General features: G+C 35.4%; 2 protein-coding genes and 1 long non-coding RNA gene across 43 annotated transcripts in view; 1 reads left to right on the forward strand and 2 right to left on the reverse strand.

The window, feature by feature from the left end:
- The window catches only part of LOC127881542 (uncharacterized), a 533,182-nt gene that overhangs the window by 256,483 nt on the left and 249,220 nt on the right, over nucleotides 1-27,479 (forward strand). The gene's annotated exons all lie outside the window — the stretch shown is intronic.
- LOC127881551 (WD repeat-containing protein 37-like) overlaps nucleotides 1-27,479 on the reverse strand; it is a 364,483-nt gene that overhangs the window by 57,008 nt on the left and 279,996 nt on the right. The gene's annotated exons all lie outside the window — the stretch shown is intronic.
- Nucleotides 5,070-10,452, reverse strand: LOC127881570 (uncharacterized). 4 transcript variants are annotated; one of them, XR_008050149.1, is made up of 5 exons: nucleotides 10,335-10,452; nucleotides 9,508-9,569; nucleotides 7,771-7,832; nucleotides 6,936-6,997; nucleotides 5,070-5,258 (listed from the first exon to the last, which is right to left on the reverse strand). It is a non-coding gene; the product is annotated as an uncharacterized LOC127881570 (long non-coding RNA). The 4 variants fall into 4 exon arrangements; XR_008050147.1 differs by having other exon boundaries at nucleotides 7,763-7,832; XR_008050148.1 differs by lacking the exon at nucleotides 7,771-7,832.

The raw sequence follows: 27,479 nt of genomic DNA on the forward strand, positions 1-27,479 counted from the left end.
AGCTAAAAAACTTACTCAAAACTATGAACCGAAATGATGAATCTATGCAGTATATGTGTTTGATTCCGAGGTAACACCGAGAACTTCTTTTGTAACGGGAGATTATTAATATTTATAACGAGCGCTAACGGGTCGCATAACTCTGTTGTGGATTCAACTCCCGCAGAAGAACACGGGTATGTGCTAAGCAATTGAGACTAAATATTTCTTTTAAGATTATAATCCCGCCCGGAAACAACATAAGTATTAACTGCTGCTGATACATTCGCTTACACAGTGCAGTTATTACTCACTTCATCCGATGGATCGATTCAAGATTGTTCTGATTTCACATTTATGTGATTTCTTTGAATTTCAAAGGCATGTTGGAAAAAAATTGTCAGACAAGTGAATTAAAAATAATGTTTTATCCATTCGAGTAAGACACTAGATCTTTAAATGGAGGTCATATTGACATATCCGAAAATATACATACTTTTTAAAACGTATGTACGATTGTATGAACGCATAATCGTTGAGATCATATACCAGATGCAAGTGATGCAAGAAAATGATATTTTGTGTGCTTTATTTTCTATTATGAGATATCTTTTCCCAAGAAATGTGTAATGTTGTAAAATAGTGGAATGCATTTTAATTGTACCATTCCCATTTTCTGATGAATATCCATACGGTATTAAATCTTCTATGTATCAAATACATACACAAATACCTACGAACTCAAGATTCGAATATACCTTTACTCTTTATACAGATAGGCATCATCTAAATGTATTACAATGATAAACATGTTTCATGCTAAGGCGAAGATTTTTTAATTTAAAATTTCACTCTAAAATGTCCACATAAACATTATCGGGTCTTGACTGGTAAAGAATATATGCAAACACGTTTACATTCATAATACTAATACATATGAGCCGTGCTCTGTGAAAAGGTTTTTTTATGCATATGTGTAAAGTGTCGTCTCAGATTAGCGTGTGCACAGGCTAATCGGGGAAGACATTTTCCGCTATAACTGGATTTTCTTTAAACCTAAAATATCATAAAAGCGGAAAGTGGCATCCCTGATTTGCCTGTGCAAAGGCTAATATTGGACGACACTTGACGCACATGTATTGAAACCACTTTTCACAGAACACGGCCTATATATAATATGTACACTATTATTGGACCACGTATAAAATGGAGCCTAAACCTGAATACTTAATTGTAGAAGTTCGCTTTGTTAAATTCAATTCCCTCTTTATATTTATGAAGTAGTCTATACGGGACTGTAAGTTTTATATGAGGCTTGCGCCCCATGGTATAGTGATCATGTATACCCCTTTTGATTTTGAATCACATCATGTACAATAAAGTTATGGCCCAGACACGAATATATACTTCAAGAATATCCATATGAAATGTATGCACTAACGTCAAATACCTCAACCTTTCAGCATGCGGCATCAGAAATTAGAACTTCAACGTGATGTATTGCAGTTATTATATTTTATACTGTATATAAAGGTACTTTATTGCAAATAATACGCCATACTTAAGTATTTCTGTTTTGGCCATTCTAGTCATCAACCGATTAAAACGGAATAATCAGGCCAACGAGCGTTGATTAGTGGCGCAATTAATGACGTATATTGTAGACAGTTATAGTGTCGTAAATAAGTATCCATAGGGTAAATTGAATGGCACATGTATACACGGTATTATTTGCTGTTCTTGTTTGGAAAATTGTATATTTTACAGGATCCTACCAGACTAAACAACTTAGATCAGAAAAGACAACGACTCAGCTCTCATTTCCACTGCGATAATTTAAGAATAAGATGCCATCAAACAAATGCATTGATATTTTAAACATATATTTTCATAAATGTATTTTAATAAGTATATGCTCATACATATATTAAAAAAATATATAGAACCAAGTCTACTGAAGTATATTATGTCCATTAGATTGAAAAAAAAACAACAGCTATGTTTTTTTGTGTGTTTCTTCCTGATGTAATTTGAAATTTATAGTGTACATATTTATATACATTCAAATAGGAAAGAACCTTTTCGATAATTCGGAATTCGATACCCTTTATCAACCATTCAAAATTACACATACTTCTACTTATTCCCCATAAGGGTGTCGTTTTGTTTGTTTTTGTTACAATAAGTGATTAATATGTCAGCTGGATAAGAAAATTTGATAAAATTAACCATTAAAAGTCAATTAGAGATCTTTGAAAATCCCTTTAGAATCAATTTGCAGCGTAATTGGATATCATCTCAGTAAATTCACACTCCGCCTCTTAAAAGAGTGTGACCCTCATGGGATTTCATATATATCTCTTAGCTGACGAGGAAAACCAGAGAGGTTTTTATTTGGATTTGATTTTGAGAGTTTCGTGTATTGATGCGAATCTGCAAATGTTGAAGGGGTTGTGCCTAAGACAACGAAGGCGACAATCAGTTTACCACGAGTGTAAACAATGCGTTCATACATTTACTCTTAGAATGTTACGTCTGTAGGCGTGATGCATTTGTATTGCGTCGCTTAAGTTGCCGTAGGTTTGACAAGCATTGTATGCACAGTATACAGCACTAGAAAAAGGTGTTGTTGTGTTGTTGTTGTTGTTTTAATTTGGATAGGCACATTATTTCAGTTGCAGGAGCATTATGAGCCCCGTTCTGGGAAATCTGGGCTTAATGCATGTGCGTTGCGTGTAATTACAGATAAGCCTATGCACTCTGCATAAGCTAATAAGAACGACACTGTCCGCTTTTATTTATTCTGTCCGCTTTTATTTATTTTTTCATTCATATGTCTCTTCTAAACGAAAATCCAGTCTATACGAAAAGGGTCGTCCCAGATTAGCCTGTGCTTAAGTATAGGCTGATCTGGGACGACACGTTACGCACATGCATTTAGCACAGATGTCCCAGAACGAGGCTTTTATAAGCATACAGCGGTAATAGTCGTTGTTGTACAATGAGTATTTCACCTCAAAATACGATATTATAAATATGTCGTGTTTTTTTGTTTTTCTTTTTTTATCGAGTGCACCGGGATTGTCTCCCATATGGCCATCGCCCCCAGAAAGACGTGTTAGTTGGTTACGGGGGATAGTGCAAGATACAGGAGACACCCCGTTCCAGAGGTGACCCTGGGTCTTTTAGTGCCCGGTGTATAGCACCTAGTACACTGCACCTCGGTTTAATGTCTCATGCGAAAGACGAGTTAGTAGGTTAGGTGCAGCGGGGGATCGAACCAGCGATCTCTGGATTGTAAAGCCAGTGTGTTACCACTAGACCACGGATCCGCTACATTATAAATATGTCACAGTTTGCACGGAAATTTATATCGCCAAGTCTTTGTAACGGCTGTTCCGATGGGTCGTATTACTCCACTGTGAGTCCAGCCACCGTCTTAAATTATCGAGAAGTTTCATGAAAACATTTGAGCCAAGATTTTGCTTCAACGATAATTATTCCTTCGGAAGACGATGTTATTCGTAACTCATGCTGATGAATTCACTTACATTTCGCATGATTCCTGCCTTTTTTCTGAAGACTCGATTTCTGCAGAACACCTTTAAGGTTGTTTTTGGTTTTATGTCACTGGTTTGCATGAGTTTAACAAGCTCGTATTAAATTTGATTGATATGGCATGTTTATTGCAGTATCAGCCAGATCGAAGCTTATTCAAATGAAAAGTTATTCGGTACTATGAAGAGGCGATTTTATGTTATCCATTCCGGTGGTTTCAATAGGAATATTAGTGAATACAAACAGTGAAATTATCGAAAGTTTTCACTGTTTTACTCTTAAATGACGTTGTTTTTGTCATGACGTAAATTATCTAAGCGTAATTTTCCAGTTTAAATACGAAAATAATTATGTGTAAGCATAAAATAAAAGAAAATGTGTTGGATTCGTTGGAATATCGATTTTAATTCACTGTAATCATATGCAAAACATGTTTTTTATGATGACTCATGAATTAAATTTGATAGTCCTCCAGATCTAACAAATATCCTCTATTTATTCGAACAGAAAAAGGATTGGTAGCGTTGGTATACTTATACCCCCAAACAGAACATATATATGCGCGCGGGTTAGGTAGTAATGGCATTTATGGAAATCAGCTGACTATTTTCTGTTACAGAACGGTCCAATCTTATAAACAATAGTTTAGATACGTAATAATGCCACAATTGAGTCGTTAGTGCTTCTAAAACTCCAATCGGTACTGACAAATGTGTAAACGGCAACATTATAACGATAATGCAAAAAAAAAACATAAAGAAATTTATCAACACTTTTTTGACTGTGTATGTGTAAATTACGGCATGACATTGTCAAGAAAGTTCCGTGAACATGTGTTGTTGTTGCTGCAGTTGTTGTTGTTGTTGTTGTTACTGTTGTTTCTATAAATAATGGTTGCATACTAAAATCACTCAATATCTCTGTAAGTCTTGTACTAGTCATGTCAGTGGTAAACCGTTTAATAATTAGGGAGACAAATCCTGACGGGGGTCTAAAGTAAGACTCGTACACAGTGATTCCATAGCAAGCTCCGGGCAGAGAGTTGACTGGACCCAGCAAAACTGATTCTAATCCCCTTCCGTTAAAACCAACAACATGATTACAGCCGAGCCACGTGGTACACTAATTTTCCCCATTGTTATTTTTACTTGGTAAGTTTAGGTTATTTATTGTGTTACTATGAGCCTAAACTTACACAATATGTTCAAAATGTAAAAGAAATTGACTCTTCTTTTCATAATAGAATACTTAAAACATAATATGGAAGGGCTTTCTTGTTATACCAGTAAATGTATCAGAGAGCATCGAACGACAACTCTGCGTGGAGATTGACAGATTCCCTAGGTCAACTTACAAGGGGAGACAACGATGAAAAAGTGTTGGACACAGTAATTAGGAATGATCTCCCTTGAAAAAAAAGGTTTTTACCTTGCGGTCACAATATACCAAAAAATTTCCTTTACAAATTCAATGTAAAATCAACAACTTCAACGAAAAATAAAGTCAAACTTTTGCGCGTAGACACACCCATACCCATACCTTTTCTTAAAGAGCATGCCAAGCCGAATGGATTTAAACAATAAAAAAGATAGGTCATACAGTATGTAAGAAAGAACTCGACGCGAATCAACGGTCACTGTTTTAAGGCCACCTTTTTACCGGCTGATCTCCAGTTGATGAGGGTTTCCCGCCATCTGTCAAAATCTCATGTAGTCTCCAACCTATAAGCAAAACACTGAATTTGTAGTATACAACAATGTTTTCCCTACCACATGCACACAGAAATATTCAAAAATAAAGTCATGGCAAGTGCACATACAGAGAATTGTGTCTTCAAATATTAAATGACGTTCCATTTTTTAGAGGGTATAGCATTGAACACCAAAATGATTTAGTATATTTGAAACCTAAAGGAGAAATATATTCTGATTAAAATGTGTTTTTCTTGCATATTATTATCTTCCTATTCATATTGCACCAATATATTAAGATTGGCTGGATTATCTGTCCATTTGGCCGGTTTATATCATATTTTCACACGCTGGTGTTTTCCGTCCGAAGAAGGCGATTTTAGGCCTGTTAAAGCTTAAATGTCCCTTTAAGATTTAAAGCTGTTGTGTTCAATATCAGCAACAAAATACCAAAACAAACCAAATGGATTGGCACGTGGGGCTTATTCGGGGTGGGAAAAGAATGAAGTAATTAGATATTTTTACTCTAAGCAATTTTGATAATGTCTATTTAGTGTTTTTTTTAAATAACCCAAAAAATGTCAATTTCAAAGCAAAAAAAAAATCCAATTTCATCCAAAACAATAAACAAATTAGTAAAAATGAGAGATCAAAGATACTTTGAAGTATAAAAATCAATAAGCTTCCAATAACTTTTTGTTGCGCAACAATAAAAGTGTGAAATCTTGAAAGCGCCTTGTCGCTCGGAGCCCCTTTATTTACCAGCCACCAATGATATATTCTAGCATATAATGTCGTGGGTGCCTTTAAACTGCAGCAGATGGTCAATATGCACTGCCAACTCTCATTTAGAGGTTCAAGAGAATACAAAGTTGTATATTTTGGGCACAAAATAAGTACTTTTGTCTATTTTTATGGTGGCAATCAGGTCAAAATTGAGGTTCTTAACCGAGCGAAAGAAAAAAATGCTCATATTGGGGGTTTAGACCGGAAGGAAAGGTTAACATGAACAAGATACATGTATGTAGGCAAGCATTATAAGCTTAGCAATGGGGTTCCATGTACTAGCAGGGCCAGAAAGGGAGCTCAGATTAATGTAGGCTTCCTGAAAGGGGTTTCTAGTACTTCTTCTGGGCACACAGCTTCACGCAGAATTCTCAACACAACATATATCATCGATCCATGGCACCTTTGTTTGCAAAGCCACGCGATTAAGGTCAATACTTCCCTTACATCACTGAATGAGAGAAGCATGTACCAAATAAAAAACAAAACTGGTTGCTGAAAGTGCCTAATTTTGACAAAAAGATCCCTCTAAGGTAAATGATGAAGGGGACACTTGCTACAACAATCCTATGTTTAAGTCTGACGCGACATCCTTTCAAGCCAGAACATTAACAGTAAGCATATTGTGAGAAAACAATACAAAACACAAGCTAATTGTAGGTTTACAAGTAGCAAATTAACTCAGCTGTACTGCATACATGCTCAGGAACAAGGATAAATCTGTTAAGTGCCATCTTCCACTGCCAGCAAAGCACGAGCTTTACGTGTCGGGACGCGGAACTATAGATTCAAACTGCACGGGGAATTGCACAACGGCAAGGGTTTGAGTGACCACAAACCTGATTATGGCAGTATTTCACACCTTAAGCATCATAAATATGCTTATTGCTTGTGTACATGATAATAAATTAGTATTATTACTTGTTTTGCCATCAATAACCCTTATGCAGTGGCCCTCGGCTTAGTCGCAGACATTCCTCTACCTGAAAAAGTCAAAATACCCAATTGAAATAGATATAAAATGAAAAAAGACACATGCATTTATGTATTTTAAGTGTATTTCTATGAATAATATGAAGTGATATAGCTTGTTATATTCATGATTGTACTAAATATGAAGGCTGGCTCAGCTAAGCATCTGCTGCACTGTCCAAACTGTATAAATGTCCGCCATTCCATGTCGGTGAAATGGGGCTCTGTTTGAATGTCAATGCTTTACGCACAAGCTATTGTTGCGTTATTGGATCACGGAGACCCAGGCGTTGAATTCTGACTTCATGTAGCACATTAATGCTACACGGTCAACCAATATGCCTTTGAATTTAAGTTGGAAAGCAATTTAGCCCTTATTCGGCTATATAAGGGTGGATGGTCAACTTGAAAAACAACTATTCCAGGTCAAATCATCTAAATTCATGCATTTAATGCACTTATAATCTTCTCTTTTGCTAAGAAATGACCAAAAATCAGCTTTCCCAGTCATATTTTGCACTTGCAGATGATATTTCATTTTTACCTAAAGTTAGTTTAGGTCACAATATACCAAAAGATTTCCTTTACAAATTCAAAGTAAAATCAACAAGGTAAACGAAAAATTAAGTCAAACTTTTGCGGTTAGACACCCCTATACCCATACCTTTTCGTTAAGAGCATGCCAAGCCGAATGGATTTAAACAATAAAAAAGATAGGTCATGCAGTATGTAAGAAGGAACTCGACGCGAATCAACGGTCACTGTTTTAAGGCCACCTTTTTACCGGCTGATCTCCAGTTGATGAGGGTTTCCCGCCATCTGTCAAAATGTCATGTAGTCTCCAACCTATAAGCAAAACACTGAATTTGTAGTATACAATACTGTATTCCCTACCACATGCACACAGAAATATTAAAAAATAAAGTCATGGCAAGTGCACATACAGAGAATTGGGTCTTCAAATAAATGACGTTCCATTTTTTAGAGGGTATAGCGTTGAACACCAAAACAATTTAGTATATTTGAAACCTAAAGGAGAAATATATTCTGATTAAAATGTGTTTTTCTTGCATATTATTATCTTCCTATTCATATTGCACCAATATATTAAGTTTGGCTGGATTGTCTGTCCATTTGGCCATTTTATATAATATTTTCACACGCTGGTGTTTTCCGTCCGAAGAAGGCGATTTAAGGCCTGTTAAAGCTTAAATGTCCCTTTAAGATTTAAAGCTGTTGTGTTCAATATCTGCAACAAAATACCAAAACAAACCAAATGGATTGGCATGTGGGGCTTATGCGGGGTGGGGAAAGAATGAATTTGTTAGATATTTTCACTCTAAGCAATTTTGATAATGTCTTTTTAGTGTTTTTTTTTTTAAAAACCCCAAAAATGTCAATTTCAAAGCAAAAAAAATCCAATTTCATCCAAAACAATAAACAAATTAGTAAAAATGAGAGATCAAAGATACTTTGAAGTGTAGAAATCAATAAGCTTCCAATAACTTTTTGTTGCGCAACAATAAAAGTGTGAAATCTTGAAAGCGCCTTGTCGCTCGGAGCCCCTTTATTTACCAGCCGCCAATGATATATTCTAGAATATAATGTCGTGGGTGCCTTTAAACTGCAGCAGATGGTCAATATGCACTGCCAGCTCTCATTTAGAGGTTCAAGAGAATACACATTTTTATATTTTGGGCACAAAATAAGTACTTTTGACTATTTTTATGGTGGCAATCAGGTCAAAATGGAGGTTCATAACCGAGCGAAAGAATAAAATGCTCATATTGGGGGTTTAGACCGGAAGAAAAGGTTAAAATGAACAAGATACATGTATGTAGGCAAGCATTATAAGCTTAGCAATGGGGTTCCATGTACTAGCAGGGCCAGAAAGGGAGCTCAGATCAATGTAGGCTTCCTGAAAGGGGTTTCTAGTACTTCTTCTGGGCACACAGCTTCACGCAGAATTCTCAACACAACAAATATCATCGATCCATGTCACCTTTGTATGCAAAGACACCCGAATAAGGTCAATACCTCCCACACGTTACTAAATGAGAGAAGCATGTACCAAATAAAAAACAAAACTGGTTGCTGAAAGTGCGTAATTTTGACAAAAAGATCCCTCTAAGGCAAATGATGAAGGGGACACTTGCTACAACAATCCTATGTTTAAGTCTGACGCGACATCCTTTCAAGCCAGAACATTAACAGTAAGCATATTGTGAGAAAACAATACAAAACACAAGCTAATTGTAAGGTTACAAGTAGCAAATTAACTCAGCTGTACTGCATACATGCTCAGGAACAAGGATAAACCTGTTAAGTGCCAACTTCCGCTGCCAGCAAAGCACGAGCTTTACGTGTCGGGACGCGGAACTATAGATTCAAACTACACGGGGAATTGCACAACGGCAAGGGTTTGAGTGACCACAAACCTGATTATGGCAGTATTTCACACCTTAAGCATCATTAATATGCTTATTTGCTTATGTACATGACAATAATTTAGTATTATTACCTGTTTTGCCATCAATAACCCTTATGCAGTGGCCCTCGGCTTAGTCGCAGACATTCCTCTACCTTAAAAGTCAAAATACCCAATTGAAATAGATAAAAAAATGAAAAAAAACACATGCATTTATGTATTTTAAGTGTATTTCTATGAATAATATGAAGTGATAAAGCTTGTTATATTCATGATTGTACTAAATATGAAGGCTGGCTCAGCTAAGCATCTGCTGCACTGTCCAAACTGTAAAAATGTCCGCCATTCCATGTCGGTGAAATGGGGCTCTGTTTGAATGTCAATGCTTTACGCACAAGCTATTGTTGCGTTACTGGATCACGGAGACCCAGGCGTTGAATTCTGACTTCATGTAGCACATTAATGCTACACGGTCAACCCATTTGTCTTTAAATTTAAGTTGGAAAGCAATTTAGCCCTTATTCGGCTATATAAGGGTGGAGGGTCAACTTGAAAAACAACTATTCCAGGTCAAATCATCTAAATTCATGCATTTAATGCACTTATAATCTTCTCTTTTGCTAAAAAATGACCAAAAATATGCTTTCCCAGTCATATTTTGCACTTGCAGATGATATTTCATTTTTACCTAAAGTTAGTTTAGGTCACAATATACCAAAATATTTCCTTAAAAAATTCAATGTAAAATCAACAACTTCAACGAAAAATAAAGTCAAACTTTTGCGCGTAGACAACCCCATACACATACCTTTTCGTAAAGAGCATGCCAAGCCGAATGGATTTAAACAATAAAAAATATAGGTCATGCAGTATATAAGTAAGAACTCGACGCGAATCAACGGTCACTGTTTTAAGGCCACCTTTTTACCGGCTGATCTCCAGTTGATGAGGGTTTTCCGCCATCTGTCAAAATCTCATGTAGTCTCCAACATATAAGCAAAACACTGAATTTGTAGTATACAAGAATGTTTTCCCTACCACATGCACACAGAAATATTCAAAAATAAAGTCATGGCAAGTGCACATACAGAGAATTGTGTCGTTCCATTTTTAGAGGGTATAGCATTGAACACTAAAATTATTTAGTATATTGTAACCTTGACAAGATAGTCGTTAGACTCAATTTCGGCCGTTATGGTTCGGAGTGCATCGACGTGTAGCAACTGAAACAGCAGTGACAAGAAAACGAACCACCGCGCATGTGCGACCGTAAATAGCATGTTTACATCCAGATGATCTGAAAAAATGATACTTTAATCGTTTAATATAAGATAACAAAATGCCAACGAGAGTAAAAGTATGCAATTTTATGATCAATCTAATACAATGCTTTCAATTAAAAACAAATTTCTTACTTCAAACGTAGGCAGTTTTAAATGAGGGATGTGTGAATGAGTGCGCATGTTAGCGTGTGAGTGCGTGCGTGCACGAGTGTTAATTTATTCGTTCTGTGTGTTAAGGTTGCCGTGGATACGTTATTCGCATTGCAACCGGGGGTAGGGTCGCGGGTTTGATACCCACTGATCTTGAGATCTTCTCCATATACATCAAGTACTGGTTCAACTCCAAGGAAACGGATTCGATAGCGTTTAAAAAAGTAGTAGTTATTTTAATGCAATAGAACAAAAATAATAACGTTTTAACTAAAAACTAAACTTGTTTTAGCTAGAGATGTTTTACCAGCGTTTGCTTAAGTATTAGTGAACGTTGTCTTACATTTCTCAGAGAAAAAAAAGCACTTTCCTTGATTGTACGAGGTTTTGCTGCGTTGGTTTATTTATCAGGCAAAACAGTTATCATCTCTTCTTGATCTTTCCAATTAAAACGATGAATGTATATTTGTTTTTGTTTTTTAGAATTGCTTTGCTTGTTATTCAATCTCGCTATTGGTAATATTACTTTTGTCAAAAATGCAGTCAAACGATTATTCCACAGATCCGTTATCTTAAAACCCATATTTTATCAATACGGATCTTGTAGTTTACTTTTATAATTCGTTGATTACGGCGTCGAAATCATATCACGAACATTAAATTATAGGGTTCGCGGACTTTCACATTTGTTACTTGAGGGTCTGTCGCAACATTTGGACAGCCCGAATTATCCGTTTCACACACAATCTAGATGTTAACTGTCCGCGATGAGAGAACATTATCCAATCGAACGGCTAAAGGCAAAACGTTGTTGATTTATTTGTTTCTCGGATAAGCAAATACGATTATGAATCAGAACATTCATCAAATTTGAAACAAAATTGCATACATGAGAAAATAGAGATAAGAATCACATTTCTAATATGTCGTATTCATAATAAACCTTTTTTAATCAAACGTATATTTGTAATATATGCTAAAGACAGACAAATGTAAAACACACTAACATTAAAAAATGATCCTCGCTCTGTGAAAAGGGGGTTTAATATATATTTGCACACAGTGTCATCCTAGATTAGCATGTACAGTCCGCACAGGCTAATCAGGGACGACACATTCCGCTTTTATGATATTTTTCACTTCAATATAGTATCTTCTTATTAAAAATCCAGCGGACTGCACAGGCTAATCTTGGACGGCACTTTACACACATGCATTAAACCCCCTTTTCTCAGAGCACGGCCCAAACATTATACCCACGCTGAAATAGTATTTTATATTATAGACAGAGTACCACAAATAAAAAAAATTAACGTATATTATGTAGACTTTGCAGGTATATATTATTTACATTATGTATCAAAACACAAACGGATCTCAAAGGCTTGAACGATACCCATACGGGCGTGTTAAGATCATCAAACCATTGAACGATACCCATACGGGCGTGTTAAGATCATCAAACCATTGAACGATACCCATACGGGCGTGTTAAGATCATCAAACCATGAACGATACCCATACGGGCGTGTTAAGATTATTAAACCATGAACGATATCCATACGGGCGTGTTAAGATCATCAAACAATGAACGATACCCATACGGGCGTGTTAAGATCATCAAACCATTTTTGTTCGCTCGTTCAGTTAAAAACATATATATACTATGTGTTAAACAATAGGCCCACTTACTTAGATTCCTCTGGTATATGGGTATTAATCAAACATTGCATAATGGATGATATGCAATTCACTCCTTTTGATGGTCTCCTTACGGCCCGTTTAAGGGCTCTAAAAAGGTTGCCAAAAACGACAGAAAAGCATATTTACCCCTCATAAACACTAAAAACGAAAGAACGACAAATATATCCGCCAGGGAGACAAACGGGCGCACATACGACAAATAAGACATGTGTCGCCATTTCGTCGTTCGTACGTGGTATCGTGTGGGAAACTTCAGAACCAGCCAACGCCGAAAAGATTCGTCGAAATCAGCTTCCCTACTTCGGTAGCGTATTATAGTACAAAAAGCAATGATTGTATCATCAGTGAAAATACCCGACTAACCGCAACTTTTTGCGTCTACTGGTATTTAAAAAAGATGCGTAATTGTATTCGCTAATTAACTCGCCTATATTTAATTTTTATTAATATTGCATTTCGTTCTCCAAACGGATAAACAATTCTTCAAAATATCGACCATATAACCAAACATACACCATATTTGGCCTGAAACACTTACAAGGGTTAACGCGGCGAGATTGTTTTCCCATTCAACTTCTGTCAGTTTTTATTGGTTACCACATCAGATAAACGTGGTTCGTGTTAAAACATAATAAACTGTTTTTAGTTTAACATATTTGTATCGTAAAGTTTCATTTGTTCGGTTTCCACAATCATAACTTCGTAATAATTTAGTCATTAGTGTAACGTTTACTAATTTTCTTTATTTTAACTATCATTTTTAAAGCAGTTACAGTCATTTCTCTCGGGATTATTTTCTACCGTAAAATGTTGAAATTGTTATATGCTTTGTTTTGGTTAATAAACATAAAACAGTCAATATCTTTAGACACGTGATCTTAGGTAGTTATGAAAATGACGATATCTAGTTAATTATTATGTTTTCATAATTATTAATGCAAGCGTATTTGAAATTTAATGAAATACAAGTATGCATACAATAATGTTAATATGTTTTACAGCTCAATATGTTTCGTCGAACGAACGCGATACGGTATCTTAGAACAAGTTTCTTTGCAAGCGAACATTTCCAGCTTCGCTTCGAACCTATACAAAGTAAGTAAAAAATAACTAATCTAAATTTACATTGAAATGAGGTGGTAGACAAATGTCATTGGCGTCGCATTGAAGTGCGGCGACTAGTATGTAATACGTTTTTTTTCGCTTATGGGAGGAGAAGTTATTTTACGGATCAATGTATATATTTTTGTTGTCAGAATATCTATCATTGTGGTGACTTTTCGTGTAAATTAGTGCAAATAAGTACTGCATTTGTGCCTATTACATTTATTGCCAATAATGCAAAGCTAATTGTTTTAATTAATAACTGATCACAGGGACTAGGCAATAATAAATATCACAGGGACTGGTCAAATTCGCGAACCTGTGAAACTTTCTGGTTTTGTATAAAAACAAAACTTCTTTGTTCCACTTTCCTAGCAACCACCTAGTTACTAATAAAGGCGCTATAGAGTGCGAAGCGCGACACGTATTTATAATTGTAACAAGGGCTGTTTGTAAAACATGCATGCCCCCCTATATGGGCTATATGTTGTAGTAGCAGCCATTGTGTGAATACGTTTTTTGTCACTGTGAACAACGGTGGTGGTGGTGGTGGTGGTGGTGGTGGTGGTGGTGGTGGTGGTGGTGGTGGTGGTGGTGGTGGTGGTGGTGGTGGTGGTGGTGGTGGTGGTGGTGGTGGTGGTGGTGGTGGTGGTGGTGGTGGTGGTGGTGGTGGTGGTGGTGGTGGTGGTGGTGGTGGTGGTGGTGGTGGTGGTGGTGGTGGTGGTGGTGGTGGTGGTGGTGGTGGTGGTGGTGGTGGTGGTGGTGGTGGTGGTGGTGGTGGTGGTGGTGGTGGTGGTGGTGGTGGTGGTGGTGGTGGTGGTGGTGGTGTTGGTGGTGGTGGTGGTGGTGGTGGTGGTGGTGGTGGTGGTGGTGGTGGTGGTGGTGGTGGTGGTGGTGGTGGTGGTGGTGGTGGTGGTGGTGGTGGTGGTGGTGGTGGTGGTGGTGGTGGTGGTGGTGGAGGTATTGATACAATACAATGCATTACAAAAATGCAGTAAAATTTAAATATATTACAATTGAGGCAAATGCTGTAACAAAAACAACATGCACAAACGGTAGTTGTTTCACTTGTTTGAACCATGCTAAATCCTTAAAATGCCTTTTTCCAGTAACTGTGACCTTCACCTGTGACCTTGACCTTTGATCTTGTGACCTCAAAATCAATAGGGGTCATCTGCGAGTCATGATCAATGTACCTATGAAGTTTCATGATCCTAGGCCCAAGCGTTCTTGAGTTATCATCTGAAAACCACCTGGTGGACGGACCGACCGACAGACAGACCGACATACCGACATGAGCAAAGCAATATACCCCCTCTTCTTCGAAGGGGGGCATAATAAGTCTTGATAAAGGAAGCAGCCGCTTATCAATGAGGAGCACCATCACAGCACCCCAGTCTCATTACTATCAAGTCCTCCTACAGTTATTTTTAAGAACCACATATAGAAGGGCGCAGGCCTGACCCGTATCTTGCCAGTGGAATGGACCCTTTGGTATGGACCTTTAACCCCGCTTACTATCCAGCGTTTAAACGTCCGGGTTTACATTTAAACCGACTATTAATAGCTTATTTATATCTTAGTTAGAAGGTGATTTTTCAAGCGGTTCCTAGTGTAGTGGTTACACGCTCGCTTCACATGTGAGAGACCCAAGGTTCGAGCCCCAGTAAAATCAAATTATTTAACTTGTGTTCTATGTTAACTTTTTGTTTTGATGTAGACATTTTAGTTTAAATAAATATGCTGTTTTATTGTAACCATTTTTTGTTTTTATTATGCCCATGAAATATATGCGTGAGAGGGTGAGGGGTTCGTAAACACATCTTAACTTTTACAGTGTTTTCATATCAATGCGTACTCAACCCCTATCGTAAATGAGCAACGTAAGAATAAGTTCAGAATCATCTACCATTGAAGTTGAGAACAATATAAAATTACGCTTACAAGATGAAGCAGATTTTTTATAACCTACACAGTTCTGTTCCATTAATGGAAACTGGACACGGATGCCAGTAAAAAAAGGAAACCAACGTAAATAAAATGAACTATGAAATATTTGGGGGTTACAACACAAAATCATAGATAATGGTTATTTGGGGGTTATATCAAAACATCATAGATAATGGTTATTTGGGGGTTATAACACAAAATCATAGATAATGGTTATACCAGTATCTTTTTCTATTTTGTTTAAAATAATCGGCCAATATATTGATATTAACAGTGGAAAAAAATCGTTCCATGTAACTTCATTGAGTGCCTTTTACACTGAAATTCCCGACGCCCTTTTATGCTTTGCATCAATACTTATCTTGTAAAACACATGCTATGACAACAAATGATACAAAATTGAAATATCGGCTAAACATAATAAGTATATAAATGCATTTCGATTCTGTAGTCTGGTATAAAAGAAACACACAACCAATGAAATATGGATATATACAGACCTCACATTCAAATTAAAATTAATCGGGTATTCAATATCGCTGAAAAAATGCACGGGTAATCAAGAAATAAACTATTTGGCACTGCTCCCTCATTCGTAATAGTTCAACCGAGAAGTATTTCTTTTCATTAAAAGTCAATATTTATAAGATTTAAAATGTGTAACATCTTCTAATCCGCACTGAACTGAATGTTTTAAGTAGATTATCTGCTAGTGCGCTAAATGTAACCATCCGCTTAAAATACCCGGGTATTATGATGCTTGTTTTTCCCTTTTGAATTCGCGTTTGCATTTGAAGTTGACCAAGTATCGAGCATACTTCAAGAATATTTCAAGCCATATATATGCGCCGTGCTATGCGAAAAAGGGGTTTAATGCATGTGCGCAAAGTGTCGTCTCAGATTAGCCTGTGCAGTCCGTACAGGCTAATTAGAGACGACACTTTCCGCCTAAACTAGATTTTTGCTAAAAAGAGACTTTCTTTAAACAGAAAATATCATAAAAGCGGTAAGTGTTGTCCCTGATTAGCCTGTGCGGACTGCACAGGCTAATTTAGGACGACACTTAACGCACATGCATTAAACCCCCTTATCACAGTGCACGACTCATATGAATGCGCATGAACGGACATGTTTGTGATATTTGGGGTATAGGTTAATTCTGACTTAACAGACTTTATATTTTATTGTCTAGATCTAATGCTAGATTTTAGTCATCGAATATGTATGGGTCAAGTTTATGTGTATAATTATAATAACACAATAGACAGCTTTGTTTAATACTGTAACTAATGATTGCTTGCTTCAGACGCAGGTTACAGATTACATACATTTAATGACACAAATATTTAATGCGAAACCGGAATACATGTAGATTTAAAGCGAGAAAATTACCGTATTTTGTTGAATACCCGTACGAAAACCACAAAAATACTAATTACAAAGTTACTGAAGCGACTGTTGACAGTCAACGTGTATTGAGTCACTTATAAACCATGCCTAAAACACCAAGATTATTGACATTACTTTAACTTTAATAAAACCAATGAAGTAATAAATCGCGATTTTTTTTATCTATTAAATATGAACACAAATTTTATGGCTGCGTTTAATAGCGTACGTGTAAGAAAAGTTTCAAACAACGCCTATGAATAAACAATACACGAAATATTTAATTTATTAACAACTGTATGTTGATTTTTTCAGTAAAAATGCCTTGAGCCCAGGTTTCTGATAATTGCAGTGAAATATGCAAGTTGCATCTATTTAAACATTTGTTAAAGTTTTAATCAATAACTGATGTTTTAATTTAGCGTTAATAGAATTACCCATTCTACAGTATGACGTTCAGATTGTCATTTTTTTCCTAGTTTTTATTAAGAAGCAAACAAACACCCATCATATAATCACTGTAAACAATAATTTGGAAATGCGTTTTTCTTTGGAGTTATTTATTTTATTTTTATTTAAATATATTCAAAACTTTCCATATTATATCAAAGATGAAACATTACCTGTGACACTATCGATGAGTTTTATAGTCCTATTAAACTGTTTAATTCCCCGAATGAGGCGTGCTGTTAATGAAACATCCGTATATAAAATCCGCGGGATCACTTTGTTTCAAAACTTTAATTACAAACAAAAATTCAAGTGAAAATTGCCATCGAAAGGCGACACATTTCTAATCCAACCCGGCTGTACCAAATGGTTAATCGATTAAACTTTCTCCATCCAGGTCAACCAAAGGTCCCGAGTCCGTTTGTACCAGTCCGTTTGCATCGCTAGGCTGCCGTATGTTTTTGTAGCAATGACACGCAGCACTGGTTAGACCGCTCTGTACCATACCCAAATAGTATGCGTATAATGCACGCAAAATGAAAGGATTTGCAGTGCTGTTTACATTCTGGTTAGACCGTTCTGTACCATAAGATACCCATATACAATTTACATAACAGCCAATAAAATAATTTCGAATAGATTCACACACTGTTTACAATATTAGTTTATAATAATATGCTCAATGTATAATGCTCTCAAATCAAAGAATTGCGATGATCTTCATATACTAGTAAGACCTTTGCGTGCGGGGCATATTCAAAGAAAATATTTACATCCTCCCATAAATGCAGTGTTTTGCCATACAAAATATAAAACGAATGCTTCCGTTTAAAGGCATTTCGATGAATTTGTCACTTTACAAAGATCGCTCTGACACGAATTAGTAAAAAATGTTATATATTTGATTTGAAATTAAATAAAAAATGAAAGAAGCAAGCAAATATGTTTAAATAAATAACACTTGAGGACATTTTAGCAAGTAAAAAATTGAAAAAAACAACACAATATATGTATTATAATAATGCAAAAAATAAACCCCAGAAACATTTTTGGGAGAAAACAAACGTTATCATCAGCAAGTATTTCATTTAAAGCAGGTGGCCTTCCGTCTTTTTAATACAGGACAGACACTAAATATCCCGAAAAATGAACCTTATCAAAGCAGATATCACTGCATGACGTTCACGATCCAACAATAATCGTTTTTTTTACTTCATATGTAACTTGTCCATCTTGAGTTCCGTTCATATCTGTACCCGATTTTTAATTGCGATCATAAATATCTTGTAAAAAAATGTGCATTTAGTGCACGATTTTTTTTGTATAAGTAAGTGTAAAAACGCATGGACAATTTGCATAATAATATTTACCATTTGTATACGGAAAGTTCATATAACATTTGGATTAAGAGCTAATACAACTGGATTATTGTGTTAATTTTACTGATATTATTCAATTAAGTTACACATATAATTAAAAAAAACACATAATATATGTTTTACAGTTCAATTATTTCGACATTATTAATAAAGTATTTGCAATTAAAAGTCAACAACGGTTATATTGCAAAAATAAAATAAAGAATGCAAGATTCGAACCGATGACCTTCCCTTTGGAAGCCCCACATTGATCCGCTTCACCAACACGTCGAGGGGTAGCCGATATACTGATGTTAATATTTATCGCCTCGACATAATCCAATCGTTATTTGCGAAAATTAATGAGAGAAAGGCTAAATTTATTGCATAATATACGATAAAGAAAATCCGATTTCCTGTCAATAAATAAGCTCGCTCTAGAAAAACGGCTTAATTCATGTGCGTAAGATATCGACCGGCAGTAGTGCTCAAACGGGTACTCGAAAAAAACCGAATCCGCGGGTCAAAAAAATACCCGCGGATCCGGGTCAAAGTTTTTGCGAACGATACCGGTTCGGGTCGCTAGCTATGAAATACAAGATTACATGTTAAAAGTGTTGTCAAATAGTCTTGTTTAAACAAGTGAAGTTAAATCACATCCTTTATCATTTAAAGAAGTGTTTTCTTTGCAAATAGTCATAAATATATAGAAGTGACGCACCAAACGCATTAACATCGAGTTTCATTGTTATTCACATCCCAAAATAGTGACGTTAAAAAACGGAACCTGTATAATACAATATATCGACTTCAAAGTAGAAAAGGCAGTTAGAGCTGACAGTGGAAGTTATTTGGGCTTCTCCTCTTAAAGTAAGAGAAGCTTAATGTTTGCTTTACAGGTTGTTTTTCTTATACATGCAAGTTGTTTATCGCTATTCCAAGTAATACTAACTTATGCTGATTAAGTTCAACAACGTTGTGTAAAGCTAATAAATAGTAATATGCAGTTTGGTATTCATTCATAATTAAATAAATCAGACTAATAAAAAGTATAATATTTTAAACAATATACTTGACAAACAGTTGAATATTTAGACGCTAAAACATCCTACGAAAACTAATGTAGTTTTATTTTAATTAACTATGTATTATCTGACCCGACCCGACCCGAATTTTCTCGGGTATTTAAATTTTAACCCGCCGACCCGACCCGAAGAATATTTTTGACCCGTATGAGCCCTAACTGGCAGTCCGCACAGGCTAATCAGGGACGACACTTTCCACTTGTATTGTATATTTGTTTAAAGGGAGTCTCCTTCATGCATGTGCGTAAGATATCGACCGGCAGTCCGCACGGGCTAATCAGGGACGACACTTTCCACTTGTATTGTATATTTGTTTAAAGGGACTCTCCTCATCGAGAAATTTCCAGTCTAGGCGGAAAGTGTCGTCTTTTTGTGGACTTCACAGCCTAATCAGGGACGACCATTTACACAAATGCAATAAACCCCGTATTCCCAGACTGAAGCTCATAATGTTCTTATAATCGTACACAGTGTTTTGTGCGGGAGCGTTTTCTCCTTTGGTGACTATAAACAGCCAGTCACCCATATCATAGCGACTCGTCGCGATGTTCGGGTTTACAATAAGCAACTCGATAAAGTGAGTTTAAAGTTTGAATGAGCGACATCAAGATGTCTAATCGTCAGCCTAGTAATGAATGGTTTACAAGTTAACTTGTTGATTTAAAGGGGTCTTTTCACAGATTTTGGGATGTACTGAAGTTGGTCGTAAAATGCGTTATATTGATATATGTGAACATCGGATCTACGAGCTCAAGTAAAAAAAACACAAGAATACATTTAAAGAAACAAAAAAGTAACCATCAACTGGACTCGAAGCACTGACCCCTGGAGTAAAAGTCCACCGCTAAGACCACTCGGCCATCCGTGCTCATACAATGTATTTTTGTATTATATAATCAACAGAACTCTCCAAATTATTCAATCGTTTCGCGTTGCAACGCTTTATAATTTTCAGGTTTTTAAATCGGCAAAAGATGCATATAATTGATATTTAAGAGCATGGTATATGTTCAGAATTACTGTTTCCGCACAAATATCATAACTACAACCAAAATTTGCGAATCTGAAACAATTCTTTTTTATTTTGTCAATTTACCAAAACGTGAAAAGGCGCCTTTAAATAGAGTGTAAACTTGAACATTTTGAAAAAATAATAACAAAACAGGTAGGCAGATGGGTTTTTATAACAATCATTCCAACCAAACTTGTTCACTTTGAAAGTGAAAAGACACTATTTATTATAACATCATACTTTTCTAGTCCTTATATTATTTATGGTGTTTAGACTGATATTTGATTTATGCATACACTACCCGTTTTATCATTACCGTGCTTATTTTATCTAACGGCTCACCTTTTTGATCAACCACTGTCTTTTCTAGCCGTACTTTATATAAATAGTAAGTTACACGTTCGAAGCATCATCATTTCCTTTGTTTAAGTTGAACGTATGCACCGATTAAGCATAATTTAGCTTTTAATGTTTATACAGCTGTATTTGACTTCAATCGCACGCATCTTATATGAATTATTTATTAGAAGTATACTTCTTATAAATATATATCGCAAGGGAGTTTTCATTACATAAATTTGCAATAATCGATCTCACTTTCTATAAGGAAACGTTCATTTTATAAACACTTCTAATGGACGCATAATTAAAAAACATGCATGGCATTTAAATCTAATGGGAAGGTTGTAAAAACTGGTGCAACACGCGATTATTTGCTGCCGCATTATCATCAGACCTGGGGTTGTCAAGACATCGTTGTTGCAAATTTCTTATTAGGTTATGTTGTATTTCGATATCTTCTTATTGAACATAAGAAGTATTTACCGCGTATATTTGGCTATACATATCTAGTTAGCTAAATAAAAAATACAATCCATGTATCCGTCGTATATAACAGTAAAAAAATTGTCGTTTATCCATTGAAATAGCGGTAAATAAAATTTACATCCAAACGTCTATGCATTTCGTGTTGCCTTTGTCAAGAACTTATTAATGTTGAAAACTTCTGATATATCTGGATCTGTTATTGTATGACATCATAATACCTGGCACAATATTGTAATCGATATTGTCACAAAGGCAGACGAGGCTACCTGCAACGCCTCGAACGTTCGAAGTACTACGACATCTGTATTAAATGTTTGTTTGATTTTTAATTCATCTTGTGTTATTATTTACTGGCGTAGTAGTTCAATAAACTATGAAGCGTACAATACAAGATCTTTATAACTTCTTGAACTAAGGTCACGCTATTCTTCTTATGAGTTACATCCATTTATTATCGACATATATAAGGTCATGGAAGAAATATTGCAACAAGGTAAAAATGGTAGATAAGTTAATGGAGTTTGGACTCATGAAGATGAACGGTAACTCAACATGTTTTGATATACTCAAAAAAAGCCATTGTGATATGTTAGGTGAGCTTTTTTTAATGAAATAAGCAATATTCATTTAACATAATGCTTCTACTACATATCGATGTTTAATAAATTACGTTCCTCTATCATAATAAGTCCTATTGACTTCTCACTGAGCTTCTACAATCGAATAATTATGTCCTTCTATCATTTTATATATTTAAGTTCTCTGTTGCCGGCGTTCTACTTGCGACGTTTACATCATCACGTAAGCATATTATGCGGCATGTGTTAATTTGATGCCTGCTGATTTTAACTATTTATTATATTTACTTTAATTTCTATCAACTGTATTATTGTTATGTATAGTTCTCTTAGTTCACGGTAGTGAACATAAATGATCATTTACAGATCAGTTTTGATGTATTTCATATTGATATAAAGTGTATTTTTGGGTAACAAACATAGTAATGCTAAAAGCAATATATTTTTGAACAGAAATGCTTAAGGCATAAGCTGATAATATTTTCTAATTGTTTTACGTAAACTATGCTTTCTTACCCTATACCTTGTGTTTTCCATTGAACAGATGCACTGAAATGTCTGTCCTGCATTGATATACCTCGACCCAATGATTGCAATTCAATATCCGAATGCGGTCAGCACGAGGTAAGCACATTTTTTATTATTTCTTTCGGAAACATATTCATTCTGAATACATTGTACATCACAAAAGTTTGTCAGTATTTATTTATGGTACCGGTTAAGATCCATTAAAATACAATGAAGGCAAGCAAACTTGTGGGGAACAGCCACTTTTTTCTGAAATATACTGCGCGTGCTCAAAATAGGTCGCGCTTGCTAAATATTGACGTATGACTTAACACAGCTCCACTGTGCTCAATGGATCGTTATCGGCTCAGGTACAATTAACAGTACCCGGGTACTCTATATTTCAATAAACACTGCGAACGGAAAATACGCATCAAGGCAACCGGCCATTCTCCTTGGTACTTTTAAGTATATTTTCTGTATCCCTGTTACTTTAAAGTATCTTTAAGAATACCCGGAGTACTTTTGAGTAGTACCTGAGCAGACAACGACCAATCGAGCTTACGTTGCATTGTGCGGTAGCGTTCATATGTATCCCTGTACATTTTAAGTATACTTAAGAATACCCGGAGAACTGTAAAGTAGTATCTGAGCAGACAACGACCAATCGAGCTTACGTTTCATTGCGCGATAGCGTTCATATGAAACAAAATCTAAATATATTCGGTATTATTTATTTTTTGGGATGTACAATGTTTGTCAATGTGTAACAGTACTGTTAAAAATACTTGATTAAACACTGGTTGATACACCGGCTGAATATATTCGGTACAATATATAAACTACGAATAACACTCAACTTCGCGCTCTGGATCAGCAGACGATTTATTGGTGTAAATCTGCCTATCTTACGGAGGATTCCGGAGATAGTCGATGAACCACGATTGTCAACTTCGGGCCCAATGGCATAACAACGACCACCAAAGAATTTCTAAACTGTAAATGGATCTCAGCTTTCGGCTTAGGTGCATAATCAACTTTTGGGGCTGTCTGGCTGGTCAATTTTATGTCGTAGTTTCCTCGGCTGGTTTTCATTTTCTTAGTTACTATAACTACTGATTGTGCACATCATTGTTTGTGAGTTTTATTAAATATATTCTGTTAACTCGTGAACACATTTTCTCATAAGGCCTATTGCATCCGTTTAGATTTAAGTGTCCAGATCACATTATAAGTCACAGTTCCATAGTTTGGCGCTGTATTAATTTTTCCACTTCAGTAAATGGTAAGGTCGTGTTTGTACAAAAGAACCATTTTCAGAATCCCGATTTATGTAGGAGTTGCTTCCCTTTATATATTTATATATTTTACGGTCACGACATAGTCACTTTTGATAAAGTAACAATGATGGACTTTATAATTTGTTTAATTAAAAAGAAAAATATTTAATATGATTAGTGAATGATTGTCAAATACAATTGACTGTGTCGTATTTAATTTAAATTTAAATGATCAATAAAATCAAAATTATATTAATACAATTTTAAAACATGACAGCACTTACCAGTTTCAGACGATTCATTATTACAACAAAAACGAGAACTGCTCCTTTAAATTAATTGTGTTGTTCTAATTTAAATGAATGCTTTACCGACGTTCATGTGACGCCTAGTGGACATTTCAAACTTGGATGCCGGGACCAAAGGGTAAAGTAGTTATTATCATGTTAAATGATTATTTTTTCAGCAATTAACACGCTCTGAATAAGAGGGATGCGCTTAATGGGCATGTGTAGATTATGGCACAGGATCAGCCTTTTTCAAACTAACACTTTCGTCTGATTTGGTTTTATGTTAAGAACATGCATAATTGAAATATGAAATATCATATGCCGTACCCTTTAAGTACTTGTGGACTTCACAAGGTTATCGGAGTTAAATATATAAGTGCGGATTTGTTTGAAACGACTTGCCTTATATGTATTACAAGTATACAAGTATTTCGTTGAAAATATGTTCACCAACAAAGACATGTAACGCATGTTAATTCAATGAAGTAACAAAACGCTTTTAGTTCGGTTTCTTAAAATTTTAAAACGTTTTTTATATTCATCGTTAGCGGCGCTTCAATTTTTTTACATATTTTTGTAGAGATACATGAATACGTGTCACTGCCTTTATTTGAAAACAGTTTCTGAAAAACAAAAGAATGAGTGTGATTTTAATATCGGTATCCGTTTGAATTTATCTTATCGTGGTCCATTCATAAATCTCTAACGACGAAACGTTTTATGATTTGGGCCGTGCTCTGTGAAAAGGCGGTTTAATGCATGTGACACTTTCCGCTTGTATGGTATTTTCTTTAAAATGAAAGTCTCTTTTTAGCAAAAATCAAGTTTAGGTGGAAAGTGTCGTCCCTGATTAGTCTGTGCAGACTGCGTTAAACCCATTTTTCACAGAGCACGGCCCGTTTGTTTATGTATAATTATTTTTTATAACTATAAACATACCTTCATTTTGTAGCAATGTACAGTTCACAAAAGACAAAACTTTCCGATTTAACGTCAGAAGGTCATAATGACACCGCAAAAACTTGGTCGGAAGAAATAGATAATGCTAAAACACCAAGATTATTGACATTACTTTAACTTTAATAAAACCAATGAAGTAATAAATCGCGAGGTTTTTTTTCTATTAAATATGAACACAAATCTTATGGCTGCGTTTAATGTCGTACATGTAAGAAAAGTTTCAAACAACGCCCGCCATGAATAAACAATACACTAAAGATTAATTTTATTAACAACTGTATGTTGATTTTTTCAGTAAAAATGCCTTGAGCCCAGGTTTCTGATAATTGCAGTGAAATATGCAAGTTGCATCTATTAAACATTTGTGAAAGTTTTAATCAATAACTGATGTTTTAATAAAGCGTTTATAGAATTACCCATTCTACAGTATGACGTTCTGATTGTCATTTTTTTCCCAGTTTTTATTAGGAAGCAAACAAACACCCATCATATAATCACTGTCAAAGAATATATTTGGAAATGCGTTTTTCTTTTGAGTTATTTATTTTATTTGTATTTAAATATATTCAAAACATTCCATATTATATCAAAGATGAAACATTACCTGTGACACAATCGATGAGTTTTATAGTCCTATTAAACTGTTTAATTCCCCGAATGTACAATTTACATAACAGCCAATAAAATAATTTCGAATAGATTCACACACTGTTTACAATATTAGTTTATAATAATATGCTCAATGTATAATGCTCTCAAATCAAAGAATTACGTGATCTTCATATACTAGTAAGACCGCTGCGTGCGGGGCATATTCAAAGAAAATATTTACTTCCTCCCATAAATGCAGTGTATTGCCATACAAAATATAAAACGAATGCTTCCGTTTAAAGGCAACTGCGATGAATTTGTCACTTTACAAAGATTGCTCTGGCTCAAATTAGTAAAAAATGATATTTGATTTGAAATTAAATAAAAAATGAAAGAAGCAAGCAAATATGTTTAAATAAACAACACTTGAGGACATTTTAGCAAGTAAAAAATTGAAAAAACCCCACAATATATGTATTATAATAATGCAATAAATAAACCCCAGAAACATTTTCGGGAGAAAACAAACGTTATCATCAGCAAGTCTTTCATTTAAAGCAGATGGCCTTTCGTCTTTTCAATACAGGGCAGACACTAAATATCCCGGAAAATGAACCTTATCAAAGCAAAGATCACTGCATGACGTTAACGATCCAACTATAATCGTTATTTTTACTTCATATGTAGCTTGTCCATCTTGAGTTCCGTTCATATCTTTACCCGATTTTTAATTGCGATCATAAATATCTTGTAAAAAAATGTGCATTTAGTGCACGATTTTTTGTATAAGTAAGTGTAAAAACGCATGGACAATTTGCATAATAATATTTACCATTTGTATACTTAAAGTTCATATAACATTTTGATTAAGAGCTAATACAACGGGATTATTGTGTTAATTTTACTGATATTATTCAATTAAGTTACACATATAATTAAAAAAAACAAAATATATGTTTTACAGTTCAATTATTTCGAAATTATTAATAAAGTATTTGCAATTTAGTCAACAACGGTTATATTGCAAAAACAAAATAAAAAATGCAAGGCTCGAACCGACGACCTTCACTTTGGAAGCCCCACATTGATCCGCTTCACCAACACGTCGAGGGGTAGCCGATATTCTGATGTAAATATATTTTTCGCCTCGACATAATCCAATCGTTATTTGCGATAATTAATGAGAGAAAGGCCAAATTTATTGCATAATATACGATAAAGAAAATCCGATTCCTGTCAATAAATGAGCTCGCTCTAGAAAAACGGGGCCTAATGCATGTGCGTAAGATATCGACCGGCAGTCCGCACAGGTTAATCAGGGACGACACTTTCCACTTGTATTGTATATTTGTTTAAAGGGATTCTCCTGATCAAGAAATTTCCAGTCTAGGCGGAAAGTGTCGTCTTTTTGTGGACTTCACAGCCTAATCTGGGACGACCATTTACACAAATGCAATAAACCCCGTTTTCCCAGACTGAGGCTCATAATGTTCTTATAATCGTACACAGTGTTTTGTGCGGGAGCGTTTTCTCCTTTGGTGACTAT

The sequence above is a fragment of the Dreissena polymorpha genome, chromosome 5, assembly GCF_020536995.1.
Source record: "Dreissena polymorpha isolate Duluth1 chromosome 5, UMN_Dpol_1.0, whole genome shotgun sequence".
Lineage (NCBI taxonomy): Eukaryota > Metazoa > Mollusca > Bivalvia > Myida > Dreissenidae > Dreissena > Dreissena polymorpha.